Here is a 17728-nt window from a genome sequence, read left to right as displayed (position 1 = left end):
ATACTTTGTGGTTTTTATGCACTTTGAGGAGCACTGAGAACGCAATGTGCCACAGGCAGAAGCTTAGAGAAAGACTTGATTTGAACACTGAATAATTTTAAAATGTCTTCTCCCACAGAAGTCTCTAAAATATTCCTCCTCTGAAGCAAGCTTGTTTTTTCTCTGCCTGACATCCCTGACACTTATCTGGCCCTGCTGTATTATTTCATTAGTGGTTTGGTTGATTTACTTTCATTATTGATAAACAAATAATAAAAAATAAATGTTAAATAAACAACACACTGAAAAGTGGTTGAGATGGGGGGTTGTTAAGAAACACAGGTGGGTTTTTTCAGGTTTAGAGACAGCGCCTGGTCTTTCTTACCTGAAGAGGAAAGGCTCTTGAATGGCTCTTGTGCAATATGCTGATGGTCTGAGTATCCACATCACAAACTCCCCATGACAATTGCCACCGATCGACCACTTGTTGGCTGTCTCCACAGAGCAGCCCAGGAATGAATGAGTCATGGAAACTGAATTCCCCTGTCCCCCGGCTGCTTCTCCGGGCCATCCCAAGGAGATGCCTTGACAACAGAAGAGGGAAGTTAGCGCTGCTTTTCTTCACGCTGTGAAACATTGATCAAACAAAGCTCTTTTGCTTCCACCCGTGCCAAGGCAGCGTTTGTCATGAGTGCCACCTGAATATTGTTGTACCGAAAGAACAACCTCAAGTGGAGCTGGGCACATTACTTCATGTAAATAATTGATTCTACGCTGCTTCAGGCCAACAAAAAATGTATTGTATTTGCAAATAGCTTCAGCAGAAAATGCTTAGAAATATTGCCACGCTTAGGTGCTGCAGTATCCAAATGCTATTTTTCATTTTAGAATGATTTTTCAAGGGTTTGGTTATATTTTAATCATTTCTAAATGAAACAAAGCTCGTGAAACAAAGAAAAAAAAAAGGAAAGAAAGAAAGAAAAGAAGAAAAAAAAGAAAAAAAAAAAGAAAAGAAATGAACAGATTAAACATTTTGTGCTTTCCCGAATAGAGAGCTCCTATTTGGGGAGGGTGGCGGGGTGCGGGGGGGTGGGGAGAGAGAAGGTTCCATTTAATGAGGAAACCAAATTCTTTTTATTTGAGATCTGCCTGGAACAGTAATCAATTATGCACACAGCTCCGCTACTCTGCAGCTCAAATATAAATACCAGTAAGCCCAAGCCCAAGCAGGGAGGTATTCAGAATTTCCCTTGAGGTATTTTCAAGTGAAAAAAGAAAAAAAACCTGTGAGTTTAAAAAGTTTAAAGGAGTTTCTTTCTTTACACTGTTAGTATACTGGGAGAAAGCAGTGCAAGGCTTTCCTTAGCCCCGGCCCTTTCACTAGGAAGGCGTCTCTTTGCTTTTCCTTTTGTTAGACCTGCACACGCAAGAAAGTAAACACAGCCTCAAAGCAGAGCTCGTGATGCAGCTGGGCCATAGCGGGTGGGATCCTGACCAGGTGGATCACCGGTGCTCCCACGCCATGCCCTGTCCACACCGCCTGCATGCCCCCAAAACCCACGCTGCTCTCCTCTGAGGTGCGTGCTTCATATCTCCTGTGAAATTGGAATGTGTCTTGGGGTCACAGCGAGATAGATGGACGCGGATCAAATGACTGCACCAAATACTTCCGTGCTGGAGCTTGTCCTGGCTCTTAATGCCGTGAGGGGATCTAGTTGTGCCAGAATATGAAGTGCTGATTTAGTGCTGAGTGACTCAGCACCATCAGAGATTTTTAGCTCACATGCCTGTGACATGAGTTTGCACAGAGGCACTTCAGTTGAACAAAGGAGCGTGGCCATGAGAGCTGTGGTGGTGGTCCCACCCCCCCCCTCCCCTCGGGGGGCTCTAGCAGCAAGTGATGGCTGCTCCCGCCTCGCCTTGCTTCGATCTGCCCTCCTGCTGTGGGCAGAAAACACCAGGGCAGGCTCCTTGCCTACACCCCACTACCGCTGCCAACCAGGGCCACCCGTGGCCGTGGCAGGGGGGCCATGGGGCAGGGCGAGCAGGGGAAGCAGGGCACAAGGCTGAAGGGGGGCCTGGGGAGGCCAGCGTGCCTGCAGCCACCGCGCTTTGCACATCAGCGCAGGGCAGGGCCTGGCCTGAAGGGCCTGCCTGCCGCAGCACGCCCCGTTCCCACCGGCTCGCCCCGGCACGAAGCCGGGCTGTCGAGAACGCGTCGTGCCGGGCGTTGTTAACCACACTTCCGCAGTGGTTTGTTTTGTTCCTGCTCTGCAGCACAGGCCCCGGGCTGCCGGGGCAGGGGCGGCGTGGGGACACCGTGCTTCTCTTGGCAGGATGCGTGGGCTGCCCTGACTCCGCTGTGACATACGCACTTGCATTTCACGTCTCTGATATTTAAGAGGGACACAAAGCTGCTGCCCCCGATGAGCCACGGGGCTGCTGGATTAGGCCGAGGGCTCCCCTGGGAGCCCTCACCTGCTGGCGGCCAAGCCTGGGTGCTTCCCAAGGAGCCTCACAGGTGTTGTGCAAGGCTGTCACGTGGAGAGCGCTGGGAAAACAATGACTGAACCTGGGAGAGTGCAAGGAAAAGTGATGCAAACATCTAGGGAATGACGCTCTGGGAATCATTCTGATGGAAAGGGCAATGTGACTCCCCAGTTTTGCAACACTGCCCTTCAATGGGGCGTTATCCATCCACATTTCCAGATCCAGCAGACTTAGGCTGCTGCAACGTGCTTTCCTTGGGTCATATCTTAAATCCATCTGGAGATGGCAGCTATTGCAGAAACACAGCAGTGCACTTGTTCAGGGAGTCATCTTGGGAGCACATGATGACTCTCCCCTTCCATACTGTCACAGCAGCTCTCATCAGGAGCTTCTGCACCACAGCCCCCTTGCTAGAAATGAGGAGGTCTCTGTAGGGAAATGAGGACACTGGAAACCACTGCCTCTGCTAGAACGAACCTGAATTTGCTGGTTTTCCAGGGCTCTTCCTAAAGCCAAATCTTGGAGACACTTGTTTTGTAGGGCAGTATGTTTCTGCTCCTCAGAAGAAAGGAAGCACTAAAAAGGATTTCTGGAAGTGTCACACTTTTCCTACTGAACCCAATACTTTCTTACTGCAGAAATTGAGTGAATTTGTTAATTGCATTTTGGATTATCCCAAACCTAAGGCTCAGTTTTCCTTTACTTGAAAAAAGGTAAATAAGTGCAGTTCTTCTGAATTCCTGACTAGCTAAGCAGAGTCAAAAGAAGCTCATATGAATGGTATTGTGGGCTGATGGTTACCATAAGGGACATGGGGCTAGAGCTGGGCTAGACAGGGACCAGTCTATAAAATGGATCAAATAATACCCAGCTCTCTAAAACACTTTGGAAGCATGTTGTGGTTCTGAATGTGTTTGTAGCTCCCCATGTAAACAAAGCTCACAGATAAACTTTAGAACTGTTTGCTAAATGAGCGCTAAAAGAAAACATTTTAGTTTTCTTTTACTAAAGTACTCAGGTTCAAATTGGATCAAATTTATGTTTTGTTCTAGGAATCACTGAAATTACAGAAAAAAAAGCAAACAAACAAATCAAAAAACCCTCTGATAGTACTTTACAAAATCCCAGAAGTAACAGAAAATACCTAATACTATGCTATGAAAAAAGCTCAGTTTTATTTCCGGACAACTAGAAAAGGAGATCTTAACAGCTATTAACTTGTGAATAGATCTGTAACTTTCTGCTAACAGTAACCACATTAACTGCATTTAGGGTAAATGCAGAGCACCAGAACAGCGATGATGATACGCCACTTATACCCTGTCTGTGCTATATTTCAAGTGCAAGTAGTACTTGGCTAGTGGGTTGGCCTCAGCTGCTCGAGAGCAGAGATGCAAATCTGCTTGCTGCATTGGTTTCCATTTAGCAGCTTGAAGGGCATCGAAGCTGGTTAAGGCTCTCTGGCCTGCATGTCTGCAAGTTGCGTATTTGATGAGAGTATACGTCTTGTTGAGATAGGCTAAAACTGAAACCGTGGGGGGGGAAATGAACTCGATAGGGTTCCTGTCAACATTTCTTCTGCAGTTTGGCTGTTTGAATCAGCAGCTTGTGATGCTCAACATAAACAAATTGCAAAATGGGAGTCTTGAGAAGCATCATTGTTTTAAGGATCAAACTGGATACCTCAAATAGGAAGAAATGCACAGTGGCCTGTATTGTTGCACCGTTTTATAGAAGTAGTATGGCCCATGCCTGCTGTCATAGACTGATTGAGGTGGTGGGACAAAACAGGACTGAGCCTCTACCACTGGCATGCAGGGCATGCGCTTCATGTGGTGCCCACCGCGACCACATGGCCACACAGCCCTCATCTGGACCCTCAGCATCTCCTGTGGCAGTGATTTTTGCCCCCCCTTGTCTCCACGCCAGCAGAGGTCTGCCTTCGCCTGCAGTGCCCTCCTGTGCTTGAGGCCAGGGCCTCCACGGTGGGAATCCAACCTGACCTTCCCAGCCCCTGGGTGTTCCTGTCCTGTCCTGTTCAGAAACGGTTAATCATCCTGAACTACTTACTGGTTTTATGATCTTAAACAGGGCTTGAACTCAACTTTCTAGAGGTGAAAGCATAATGTCTTACTGTAACTCATTTTACCAGCCAATCCTATCCTGAACCTAACAATATTTTAATCACAAAATCCAACCTCAAAACCCACAGCATTTTCAGTTACTGTATTTCATCACCACACAGCTGAAAACAACTCTTTTTTTCAACCACCCTTGTTTTTTTTTAAAGTGAATCACAAACCATGGAACTTAACAGATGGAAAAGACCCAGAGAAATTCTCTCTCACTAACCCTGGTGTATATAAGGAATAATATAATTAGAGTAAAAAGCATTTCTCTACAGTCACATGGGTATAGCAGAGTTATAGGAGTCGGCCTCCTCTTTGTTCAGCTAGATAGTCCATCCTAAAGAAACAAAGAGGTTTGTTGCCTACAAGGTGTTGTTGGTGGTGTCTTTTTTAATTAGCCCAAGGAACAGAGCCCTTGCCTTTTCCCCAGAAGTCAGTTCCATGCTCTAATAGATTTTACCATTACACTTTATTTCCTGGTAAGTCTTTTGCTGCTCACTTTGCTGCTATTCTTGGCCATGCCCCCTTGAATCACACCAAGGAATAATTAGCTCTGGGTCTCAGCAGGTTTCACCCACCAGAAAAATGTTAGCCATCATGAATGCTCTGTGCAATATCCACAAATAGTGTTCAGCTGTTCCTGGGAAGACTGGTCCTGATTAGTCACTTGGGTTTATTGGTGAGAAAACCAGGACATAAGAATTGAAACTCCCATAGAAAGACTGCAAGATAGCCAAGGGAGAAAGCTTGATCTTCAGGCTGTCACTCCTAAGCGATAGCCACCTTTCTTCCCATGGTGATTACAGTCCTGAGAATCAATGGGCATTTCACAACATGACAACGTGTTTACAGTTCCCAGCCTCAGAGCGTCTGGCTGCGGATGTGCTGGGACAATGGTTCCTGGTGTGTGTTTGGTACTTGTGCTGATGAGGGGGCTGGAAGGGAACCCTCAGCCCTGGGGGCTGCTTCCCGGTTTCACTGACAGCGAAGTAAATCTGAATTACTCCAGATTGAAGGACATGTCTCCAGCAGCACAGTTGGGCCCTCAAGAGCTGCTGATGCTCAGGTAAAGCACGGCTGTTACGTTTGGCATTGCCCAGATCTGGCTGGCATCCACAGTGTCCATGGCTGTGCCCGGGGCTGCCCTGGCAGGGCTGGCCCAGAGCCTTCCCACCGCCATCCCTGCAGGTCCCTCCAGGGCAGGACAGATCCAGCACAGGGTCTTGGCCCAAATGGCACAATCAGGCTCTCAATGGGAGTTGATTACCTTACGTCATGTCCACAAGGGAGGGAGGGACTCACTCTGTGCCTTGATCAACTTTATGCACCTTCCTATTTGGGGGTTTGCAAAATTAGCCTTCATAAAATCTCCCCCAGCCCCCTCTCCCGTAAGCTACACCCACATTTTTCTCATGGATGACTCACTGTTAAAACAAAATATTTCTCCAGCTCGAGTTTTTTTCTGTGCTATGTATTAGAAACAGCTGAATAACTGCCTTAATATCAGTCTGTGAGAGCATGTGTGCCTGAGTATATGGACATGCACGTATGTACATATGCTTTCTCTGTTTTTAATATGAGTTTCTCTTTTGCCCTTTTCACTCCTTTTCCTTTCAGTTTCTTTTATTTTTATTTTTTATTTTTGGTCCCCTTCCCCCTCTCTTCTGTGTGTGTCAAATGTATCCACAAACACTGACATTCAAGCCCATGCTTCAACATCACAGTATGAAGAGCAATATAAAATTACCTCATCCATTCCTTCACAATAAACAGAAGGAAAGTGATGGAGTTATTTCATGTGATACAAGAAGAGAGTTAAACCAGATCAGTTTAATTTAGACAAAGGAAAACATGAGATGAAATAACAGGAAAAGCGTCCTTGGCTTGTTAGATAGGGGAATAATTAGTTTCTCCAGGGCAATGATTGAACTGGGCATTTTGTGCACAACTTGTCTGAAGTGACAAATTCTGCTCTGTCCCTGGAGTGAGGGATGTGCTCATCACTTTGATGTGTGCAGCCCTGAAATCAACAGCACGGTAGGCCACAGGGGCAGAGATGTCAGAGATGGCAAGAGGTTTCTTGGTGCAATAAAAAGGCCACTTGTGAGGTCGTAGCGAAGGAAAATTCCAATGACTGTGTGCAATATTTGGAAAAAACAAAGGAGGGTTGACGTTAAGATGCATTCAGGTATAAAGGTTGCTCCCACTTAGGTTATCACCCACCACAGCCTCCTCTCTAGATCTCAGACATTCAGCCAATTTCCAAAAGTTACAAAGCCAGATAGGTTGGGGTTATGGTGAAGGTAACGAGAACTGTTCTGGAAAAGTAACCTGCAGCACAGCTGCCGTTCAGCCCAAAGGAGCACAGCAGCGGTCTTGCGACACAATGCCGCAGGGGTGCCCGTCCCCATTCAGCTCCTGCTGCTGCCATCTTGTGCCACCATGTTGTAGCTGATGCCAACATGGCTGCCAGGGCACTCTGCTCTCACCTATGCACCGGGGTGGGAAAACAGACATAATCGGCTCGCTGTGGCCATGACGGCTTTGGCTGTGGGCTGTGCAGGGCAGGAGCAGACGGAGCAGACCTTCTCCACCTCCTGCTCAGCAGCCAGCAGTGGCTGACGGCGATGTACAACTTAACAGGCTGAACAGGTAGGGCAAGCGTGGCGGCAGAGCAAGTTCCCCTCACACTCCACCACCCACAGCACTGGGGCTGAAGTCTCTACTTGAATGAAAGTGCAAGTGTTAGGTGTGGTACATGAGTTATGCATGAAAAGTTTAATGTGTTTAAGGGTACAGCCTCAACTAGCAGCTAACAGCCGTGAATGAGCCTTGGGGCGAGCCCAAGCCAGCTTCCACTCAAGTCGACAGAGGTACGGTCTTTTGGCTTCAGTGGGAACAGGATGAGGTCCTTCATGACCAGCCAAGGAGCGATTAGTCTAATGATGTAATAGTGCTTGTAACTGCCTGTTCAGGCTTAATTCAGCTCTTTTGTGAACGTGCATCGTGGCAGTCTGTAATTACGTGATGACACAGTACTTGTTCTACAAGACTCTGCCTCATTTGAAGCCCAGGACGGGCGGTGAGGCAGGCGCAGAGGTAAGGGCAGGAGGGCCCTCTCCAGCCCCCACCGTGCTGTCCTGCTTCCCACTGCAACCGGCTTCCTGCGGGGTCTTGGGCAAGAAAGCGCTCTAACGCTTGCGTGGCAGGCACTGGGTTCATGTTTCACCAGCAGCATAAGCCTGGCCTTTTCTAAATATAGGAGCTTGGTTTTGCAATCTTACTGATCTCTGAGCATAGCTTTGTGTAAGGGGTAGTCAACAGACATAATGGCTTTAGGTTTGAACTGTCTTTACAGCCTATCCAGATCCTCATGGCAGGAGGTACGAAAATCCCTTGGCTTGTCTACTAAGGTGTGGTGGCACACCTATCTGCTGGCAGCAGTAGGCCAGATTGCTGTTGGCAGCAATATCAGTTAAAACAAAAGGTTTTATCTCCCTGATCTTACACCACACGTTCTCTCTGCTTCTGGCCATCTTTCCAATCTCACCTTCTGCTTTGTTTAAAGTGCTCCAGAGACTCTGCTGGCCTGGTTTCCAGTATCCCCAAAAGAGGTAGCTAAAAGGCTGTCTGAAGATCCATATGCACACTGACAGACAGGAGACGTGAATGGAGGGAGAATATGAAAGGAAACGCTGCAGCAGTGAAGACTGGAGAACAGGGTGAGCTGAGAAGGCGAGGAGAAGGAGATACGTGAGCTTGGTAGTGGAAGGAAGCACAGGAAGAGATGCAGGATTGTAAACGAGCCACAAAGGATCTAGACAGTCAGAAGGAAAGAACATTGAGAACAGGAAGAAAAGGTCTGAAGGTAACAATCAGGAAAAACAGAAGAAAGAGATCAAAATAGAGAAAACAAATAAAATGACTCTATTAGAAGGCAAAAGCAGGAAAGACCATACAGCACAACACAACACCAACTAGGAAGGCTTCAGATGCCTTCTTGCTACTACATCTCCTGGGAGCTCTACACTGCTTCACCTCTGGGCCTCACAGTGTCACCCTGAGGGGTCTCAGCATTGCCCTATAGGGACAGACCAGGAAGGGACAAGGCATGATGGCACCCGAGGCACTGACCCTGCTCTCCATGGGAACCTCTCTGCACCCCCACCTCACGCTGGTGGCTCTTGGTCCAGCTCACTAGCTCTGGTGTTGGTGTCATAGAGGTCATGCATGCTGCTGTCACCAGTCATTGTGACTCGGTTCTTCCTTGACTGGGATCTCTTAGTAGGTGAGGCAGTATCCTGGGTTGATGTGGACGGAGCTGAGAACTCTCAAAAGACAAATGATTTGATATGTAAAATGAACAAACATGAGACTGGTCTCTTGTAAGTTTGGCTGGACTGGGAAACATGTCAAAAGAGCATGTTCCTCCTCAGCGAAGCTGTTCTTTGGGCCTGATTTTTATCTTATGCAGGGATGGAGTAATCCCACTGACGTCACTGGACTGATGCCGGTGTAAAAGTGGTGTGTACAACTGGTGAAATAGGTCAGATTGCTATACTCGGAGGCGTAGCTGCTGAGTTCAGTGATAAAAATGAGATTTTGCAGCTATTTCCTCCCGTGGGCCCTGCAGAGCTCCCCAGCTCACAAAGAGCAAGCTGCAAGCTGCTCCAGGCACCGCTTGGGGCTGGGTTGTGGGGTTTTCTCCAGCACCTCTCTCCACCCAGACAAGCAGTTTCCACAGATCTGTAACAGAAAAATGCCGATTTTGTTGATGCTCCACACTTCCTATTGCTAAAAGCAAGAAGCACTATGTGCCTGGTCTCTGGTAAAGCCCACATCAAAACAGTTCCGTTTGTTGAATGGAATAAAGTAGCTGAGGATTCAATGTGTTAGTAATTGTGACCACTGATCAGCCGCTTGATTTCACACCCTATTTTTTAAGCTAAAGTGCAAGACATTATTATTACTTTAATCCCATGTGGGTACTTGACTTTTTATAAAAGCTTTCCACTGGAGATGTGGAATGAAGTGTTGTCCTCAGAGCCACATTAACGTCTGAGGCTGGGCTTGCTCTGTCGTGGTGCGGAGGGTAATTGTGCGCAGCCACCATGTGCCTGGTGCCCAGCATATTGCTCTGGGATTTCTGCAGTCATGCAAGCTGCTAATAAACAACCCACGTCTCTCCTATGAACGGGTCCCTTTCCTTCACAGAGCAGTGTCGGTGCAATGCGCCCCACACCCATCACACCTAATCCCTTCTTGGAAGCAAATATTGAAAGAGGAAAAAAAGAAAAAACAACACATGAAATGAGGAAGAAAGAAAAGTAACGCCCAAGGAGCTTGGCTGAGCCTCACATCCCCCATGTGGGGAACCGGGCAGCTGACTTCCAGCCTCCCAGGTGATGTAATGTGAATTAATGTTCGTTTAGCAGCCACACGCACACACCTCAGCTGCTCCACGCTGATGAGCGGAGCAGGCAGGGGCAAGCAGGCAGCTCTGGAAGCTGCTAGCGAGATGTGCACCCTGGTGTGCACATGGAGTGACAGCCACGCACTCTCCTTGCCTCTTTGATGCTGCTGAAGTGTTCACCACTTTTGGAGTCCACAGCTTTCCAGCTTGCCCATGGGCTACATGGAAATAAGGGAAGGTGGAAGCAAGAAACAACTTGCTGGTCACAGGGGAAAAGCAGCCTGATGTTTGTAGCTACTAAGTGGCATGTTACAGCTTTGAAATGAGTGGCTTGAGCACTTGCCATGGTTAAAAATCAACTTTGCCCCCTCAGAGGAGTACAGCTGTTTCCCAGCCTGGTGTCCTGACCAAACCCCACCACCAGCAGTCAGATTTTGCCCCCGTTCATTGCAGCAGGCCAATCCAACGTTACTCAGTGCCTGTCTGATATTTTACAGTGATTTTTCACCCTTGGAAAATGCTATGTTTCTCTCCCCTGGTCTCTCATTTCACTGGTTGATCTGTGTGCCTGTGAGATTGTTCCTTGTTTGTTGACAGACGTAACAGTCACTTTTACTACACGTGAGGTATAGGGTTTTTTTGTTCCTTTTTTTCTCCAACACTTTTCTGTGTAATGTTTTCCGCATTTGGTCTCAACCCACGGTTCTCTTCTCAGAAAAGAGTCACCTCAGCTATATTTCCGCATGTGTGTAAACACACATATATGTGTTAAAAATATCCTGCTACATGCAGATGCAGAATATTCCATTACCTCGGTATTAGTCTAGCTAAGCCCAGTAGCAGTTTAAAACGGGTCATAATCATGTAGAGCACATGCTGCCTAGATCAAGCTTACCACTTCAGCCCAGCCCTTGCTGGCAAGTCCCTGTGGCTGGAGGGGAACCAGCCTGAAGAGTTCCCTCAAGACACACATGAGATGGCTGCTGCTCTCAGCCTGGTCCGCAGGAGGGGCACGCTGGGCTGGATTTCCCCTCCAGCTGCATGGCTGCTGCCGGTGGAGAAGATTCTGGCCTGCAATGACCAGCCCTAAGACAGAGATATCATTGACCATCCATTGCAGCCACTGTGGGTACATTTACATATAAAAGCCGAACCTGAGAGATAAATAACAGATAAGCCTGCACATTTTTCAGGTGCTGGAAAGTCTGACTGCCTCCTTTATACAAACACAGACTTAAATACTGTTCACCTCGGGGGTGTGGATGAGTTTATCTTGGTTGGGAATCCATGGAAATGACTTTTAACCCCTAGCATTGTAATACATTGCCCAATGCATCTATATAAACATGAACCATATTTATAGTGTAATGATCCCTAGGGTTCACTGAATACCATAACAAGGACTTTCGGAAAGCAGCCAGATATCCTGCTCCTCCAAGCTATATTAAGAAAGGCCAAGCTGTTACAACAAAATATTTATTTATTTATTTATTAAACTAGCCTTGAATTATTTAGCACGTTCTCTAAGGGATTATTGTCTCATGTCCTTTCTCAGCATCTGAGGTCTGGAGAGTCGGGACTCTGCAACCATTCAGTGACGTTAACCCTTTTCTGTTTCCTTCGGGAAGCTGCATCCCTGGAGTGCTCCCTCCCTTTGCAGGCAACAGCACGTTGCAGTCAGCAGCATTTTTCAAGCACAGGTCTGCTCCGAGAAACGATTCTGTGCAAACACATATGGCAAGGTCTCACAACCTTTAAGAGGGTGAAATCAACAGCAGGCCACACAAATTCAATTAAAGTCTGTAGAGATTAACCCTGGAAAGCAGTACACCTGAATAAAAAAATTGCAAGTTTTATGAACCTGCAAAATGCTATATGTGGCTTATGGTGTGTTAGCAAAGTTAAGGCTGATACAGTATACAGTTAAAAAAACAAAAGTTACTTTTGGTGCTCAAGAAGAAAAAAGATTCTGCAGTTCATTACGTGGCTCATCTGTGTCAATGCTGCAGGGCTCAAATAAATAAAAAGCAATAAAATCTGACTTTGTCTCTAATACCAGCAGATCCACGGCTAAATATGCAAAGGCGCAGCTCTCTTTTGTAAGATAGCACCATTTTTCCATAGCCTTTTTTCACAGAAAACCCACGCTTTCTGAGTGAGGCTTTTGTAGTTTCCTTTTCAAGTGGCAGTTTATTTCAGAAAAATAAAGCCGCTGTTTTCATCAATTCCCGTGCATTTGGGGGGACTCGTCTCTTGCTGGCAGCAGAGGTGGAAGGAGATTTCCATCCCCTGCCCTTCCCCAGGCCGTCACGCGCTGCGCCCTGCGAAATGGAGGACGGAGCAAGGCCGCAGGCCGGCCCGGCAGCCCTCCCCGCCGGCCGGGCTTCCTCTTTCCCCCGCCCGGCGGGCGCCCTGGCCTCGGCCCCACTTTCCACACCGCAGCTTCACGTCAGCGTGGGCCCGTCCCCACGCACTTGAAGGAGCGTCCCCTCGTTTTGGAAATAACGCCAAGCTGCAAAGGTTTTTTGAACCTATCCAGGTTAGCTCTTTTTTCTCTTTTTTTTTTCGTTAGAGAAAGGGGCTGGAGAGTTACAAGAAGTTGCTGTCTGACAACGTATCTGCTGCTTCCTGCTCCGTCCAGAAATACCACCAGCACTTCTCCTGTGGGATTTCGGCAGTTTCACTTCCAGTTCAGCCTGAAGCAAAAGCGCCGAAGCAGCAAGAAAAAAAAATAACGTTTGTTTTTTTTGGGGGAAAAAAAAAAAAAAAGATGTGTCACAAGTATTTCATAATTCTGAAAAGATTTACCAGCAGAGGCTAAGGCTGACCAAAAGAGGACAGGATCCTAACGCAGTTTGGTGTGAAGGGGCCCTGCAGAAACCTGTTGGTCACTGCTGGGCGCTGCTGGCAGGAGCCAGATCCAGGAGGGTGCTGGGACTGGGGCGGGCCAGAGCATTGCTTGTGCTCCAGTACAAACCCTGCCACCTCTCCTTAGAGCAGCAGTGCACCGAGCTGTCCATCCAGACAGACCAAGGCCAGCGGTGCAGCAGACGTGCGTTGTGTCCGTAGGCTGCAGTGCTGCATGCAGGCAGGAGCCTGAGGGGGCCTGGGGCAGGAGCATCCCACCAGGCCACGTGTAGACCTGTCTCTGGGGAGTGACCGGCACCCAGTGCCTGGGTCCCAGCGCTGGGACATGGCCAGACAGGAGGCAAGGGCAGGGTGGTGGCTTGACTTCACTCCCACCTGTGTTTTTCTACATCAAGCTTGACCGCTGTCAGCCTTTCCCATCCACATAACCTCCACACGTACACAAAGTCTTGTTAAGAAAGGATTGGTCTGAGTGTTGGCACATGTTTTGGGGGAGGGAAGTCTTCTTTTAGCTGAACTCCTTCATCCGTCTCTAGTGCCTTCTCTGCCCCAAAGAAAGGGCTGCTCTCATTCACTTCTTTCACTGCAGTTAATTAGTAAGTCCGAGCCAGCCCGTCCTCGGGAGCTGGTGGTTCCCTTAATCTCCCTGTTGCTAGGGCATGCCGACATGCTCCACTGGTACCAGTTCCAGCGTGATGTGGGGGATTGTGGAAAGAAAGGATAAAGGGCCGATCAAACAGAGTCCGATTAAAAAAAAAAAAAAAGGAAGAAGAAGACGCTCTTTTAGATGAGGCTGAGAAGTTCACAATGGGGGAAACCAGAGGGCGAATGATAAGGCCTAAAGGAGCTCATTAAATTGAGGCAAGCTGAGCGGAGGTATCTTATTTCACTCCCTTTCTCCTGCCACCCCTGTGATGGCGAACTCTTTTATCAAAGCGGGGGGGGGAAGGGGCAGGATCTCTTCCTCACAAAATGTTTGATAGAAATAAAAGTGTAATTGTTTTCCTGAGATTTATTTTTTATTTTTTTGCAAATCAACCCTTTAAACATTTGGAAAGCAAGCTGGAGCCTCAGTGAAGGGTGCTGCTTGATGGAAATGCAGGCTGCAGGTGAGAAAGTCCCATAGCCCATTACCATTTCCTCCTCTCAGCTCATCCAGTCTCCCAAGAAACAGCAAGGTAAAAAGTTAAGTAGGTCACATGGGCCTCCAGGAAGGCAGAGGTCAAACCTGAATGCAAATGTGCAATGTTTGCCTTGGAAGCAGTGTTTCCTACTTTATTTGATCTGCATCATCCTTTACAAATTCAGAGCGAGCATATGAGTCAGAAAGGTTCATGCACTTAAGCAAGGTGCTGCCTAGCAAAATCTCACACGGCCCTTTTCTTAGGGCCTCTGGCAAGTGTCTTTCTTATGAGCGTGGCCAGCATTTGCTGCCTCAGAAGAACAGGGATCCCACCATAGCAGTCCCAGTTGGTGTGAATATCTTGAAGAACTAGAGAGCACAAGCAGCTGCAAGCTGATAGGGAAGCTTCTTAGAAGGTCTGTGTTTAGCAGAAGAAACCAGGGTAAGGCTTAATCCTTTGCTGGTAACCACGACAGTGGCAGAGTGCAGTCATTGATAGAGCATTCTTTAATCTGAAAATCAGCCAGATCGTGTATCAGAACTGTGTTTTGAGAGTCTGCGTGAACGATGGGTTGCAAAACAGAAGCGAGTGGCTGTCCTGCACATCCTCTTGCTGACGGAGTCAGGAGACGAACACTCACATTTCTGTGACACTTCTCCTCTTGTGGGGACGTAAGGGGGTGGCATGACTGTGGTCCTGCCCGCCGGCTCAGCTCTGGGCACCAAGGAGGGGGCAGCAGTGGCAAACAGCACATTTTCCCTGCTACACTCTGCCAGCCTTAGCTGGAAAATTTTTGCAGATTCTTGCTGGTTTTACTTGATCCTTTCCTCCACAGGCTCCTTAAAGGAGGTTTGTTTGTTTGTTAAAATACAAACAAACAAAAACCAAACAAAACTTCTCTTAGTTCTTATTGAAAAGCAATCCATTATTGTAAATGATTATGTTAACCTCTCTTGCCTGGAGGTCCTTCTCCCCACCTTAATACCCCCCTCCAGCCAAGAATTCCCATCTTGCTGTGCAGGTGAGGTGCACGGACTGCTCACTTCTACTGGAAGGAGGGATAAGATTAGCTATTTCCAAAGATCAGGTCAGTCTTTAAATGTGCAAATACTTTTTTATTAATCTCTCCTCCTAATTCTAGGAGTTTCCCCTCCCGTCTAGCTACAGGTGCACACAGGGACCTTTGCTGCATGGAAAGTGCTGGATTTTCCACATGGCAGCTCAGCTTGAGTACAGGTTTACTGTTTTAATCTCTTTCGAGTATCAGGCCATCCTTCTGTAGGCTATTGTTTTGCTAAGGGATTTCCTCTGAAGAGGGATCAGGCTTTTGGCATCTAACACATTCCCCCACCCTCATTTCTTCTTCCTCAAGTCTTTCTATCATAGGTCAGGTCTGTGCACCATGCCTCTGCCAGCAGGACTGTAACCAGAGCTATGATGGATGACACTTGTTGGGGTTGGGGGCATGTCACAGTTGTCCTTTACTTTGTCTGAACAAGTCATGCTTGCTAACAGGCTGTTTTGCTAATATAATCTGAATCAGTAAAGGTATTCCTCCCATAAACACAGCTTTAGATAGTGGGACACACTGGTAGGAAGAAACTTGGTTTGCTAGGGATGTTTCATTAATGTTGGTCCTCTTATATTCATGTGTGTGCAGGCGTGAAACGGGTAGCATCCTGCTTCTTCACTCACTCCACGATCTTCACTCATTGGGAGCCTCGTGCAAAGCAGGGAAATGCAAGTTCAGTGAGGCTTTGTTTACTCAATGTGACATACATTTGTAAAAAACAGATGGAGAGATAATCTGTTGTGTTCTACTGGCAGAAATCTCATCCATTACCCTGCACCACTATCTAGTTTTTTTGTTTTTGTTTTTTTTTTTAATATATATACCCATTTTCTAGCCGGTGTTAATAGTGGCAACACGTGCAGGACACTGGAGAACTTGTCTGTTGTTTGGGGTGGTTAATGCCTGCCTGCCTTTGCCAGCATAGATATGTTGCTGCATCTTGCAACACCACCACTCTCCCTTCTTTCCAAAGTTTTTATTTTCAATTTCCCTTTCTTTCTTTTTCTTTCTCTTTCTTTCTTTCTTTCTTTCTTTCTTTCTTTCTTTCTTTCTTTCTTTCTTTCTTTCTTTCTTTCTTTCTTTCTTTCTTTCTTTCTTTCTTTTCTTTCTTTCTCTTTCTTTCTTTCTTTCTTTCTTTCTTTCTTTCTTTCTTTCTTTCTTTCTTTCTTTCTTTCTTTCTTTCTTTCTTTCTTTCTTTCTTTCTTTCTTCTTTTTCCCTAGTTTCTTGACAAGTAGTTTCTGATGATTCCTTACAGAAACTGGAAATGTATCTCTCATGCTCACTTGCTTTTTAGATGTTGATACATAATTTGCCTCTGCACCAGTCTTTTTACACATGGCTCACATGCATGGACATGGGGAAGAATCAGGACAAGACAAAACAACATCCAATGGCTGAAAGCACAACAAATTCAGACCAGAAGGCATACTAAGAGTGTCGGGACAGGGGGATAACTTTGCTATTGTCACGGTTTGCCGAGGCTGAGAAGGAGAGAGCTTTTTTGTACCATAGAAAATTGCCGTACTAAGGCTGGATAACAAATAGAGGAGGCCAACAAAATCATTATGGTTTGCTCTTTCTAGTGTTAACCTCTAACAATCTATAAATAATGTGTAAGTTTCCACATACTGCAGTTTATCAGCAGGGTATTTTATTACTTGCTTTATGATCTAGATCACTGCTTTGGTTTAACCAGCAGTTTGTAGCAGTGAACATGCCCCAGCCTAGGGCCTGGAAGGTGCCTGGGGTCCCAGGCTTAGCTAAAACACATGAAATGCTGTCCTCTCATCTGTGACAACTGGCTGACACTGCAAAACGTGCAGGAACCATAAAAACAAAAGCAGCAGAATGGGAAGGAAGGAGACTCATAGCTAGGCAAAAGGCCAGCTTTTTCTGCTTTTTCCTTTGAGCCTCCACTTCTGGAATCCCTGCTTGCATGTCCTTACTATCAACTGGTGTTTTAGCTGTTCATTTATGGGGAATTCTAACTAAAGGGAACTGAAGCAGTATCTGAAATTCACTTCCGCTTGGGCAATAGAAAGACTGTCTGAACTCCTTCCGCTTTTGGCTGCTCACGCTGCTCTTTTGAAAGAGCACCATTATAGTGTTAAAACACTGCTGTATTTACAGTGTTGCTGTTACAGCTACAGCTTCCTCAAGCAGTGATCATTTGCGTATCTTTACTGATGTGAAGAATATGTGATGATGGAAGGTAAGCTAGAGTTTCTGTGCCAGCAGGAGTTTGGCATGATTACATTACTAATGAATTGAGTTTTCCATATGTGTGAAAACAAAAAAAAATGTTCCTCACTCTGTCAGGAACTCACGCTTGGAAGGCCAGCAGAGAGGGAAGCCAGCAATAAAGTGTACCCAAATGAGAAAAGATGTTTTTCTAACAAGCATTTGAGATGAACTTGAATACTTCTGGCTGTAAACATTTCTAGCATTTGGGACTATTTAAAATTCACATATGGGTGAGAAGATCCTGTGACTTGTACCGGTGACTTCTGGTAAGGACAGAAGTTTAAATAAAAATTGACCAGCAGAGACGGAGTGCTTCCATGTGGAGCCTAGCGGTTGGTAAGAGGTGGCAATGAAAGTCATGCTTCTGATCTTTCCTAGGCCAAGATAAACCAGTGGAGATTCCATTAG

At 46.7% G+C, this 17728-nt stretch overlaps 1 long non-coding RNA gene across 1 annotated transcript in view; it reads right to left on the bottom strand.

Annotated features, from left to right (window-relative positions):
* LOC310899848 overlaps window positions 1-16262 on the bottom strand; it is a 28196-nt gene extending 11934 nt beyond the window's left edge. Inside the window, exon 1 of the long non-coding RNA XR_014584712.1 lies at window positions 365-16262. This is a non-coding gene — a long non-coding RNA (uncharacterized lncRNA). The remainder of the gene's footprint in view (window positions 1-364) is intronic.
* Window positions 16263-17728: the final 1466 nt, after the last annotated feature.

This window comes from Anser anser (assembly GCF_964211835.1).
Source record: "Anser anser genome assembly, chromosome: 5".
NCBI classification, from domain to species: Eukaryota; Metazoa; Chordata; class Aves; order Anseriformes; family Anatidae; genus Anser; species Anser anser.
Note: the sequence above shows the minus strand (reverse complement) of the source record. Positions and strands in the feature narration are given on the sequence as shown.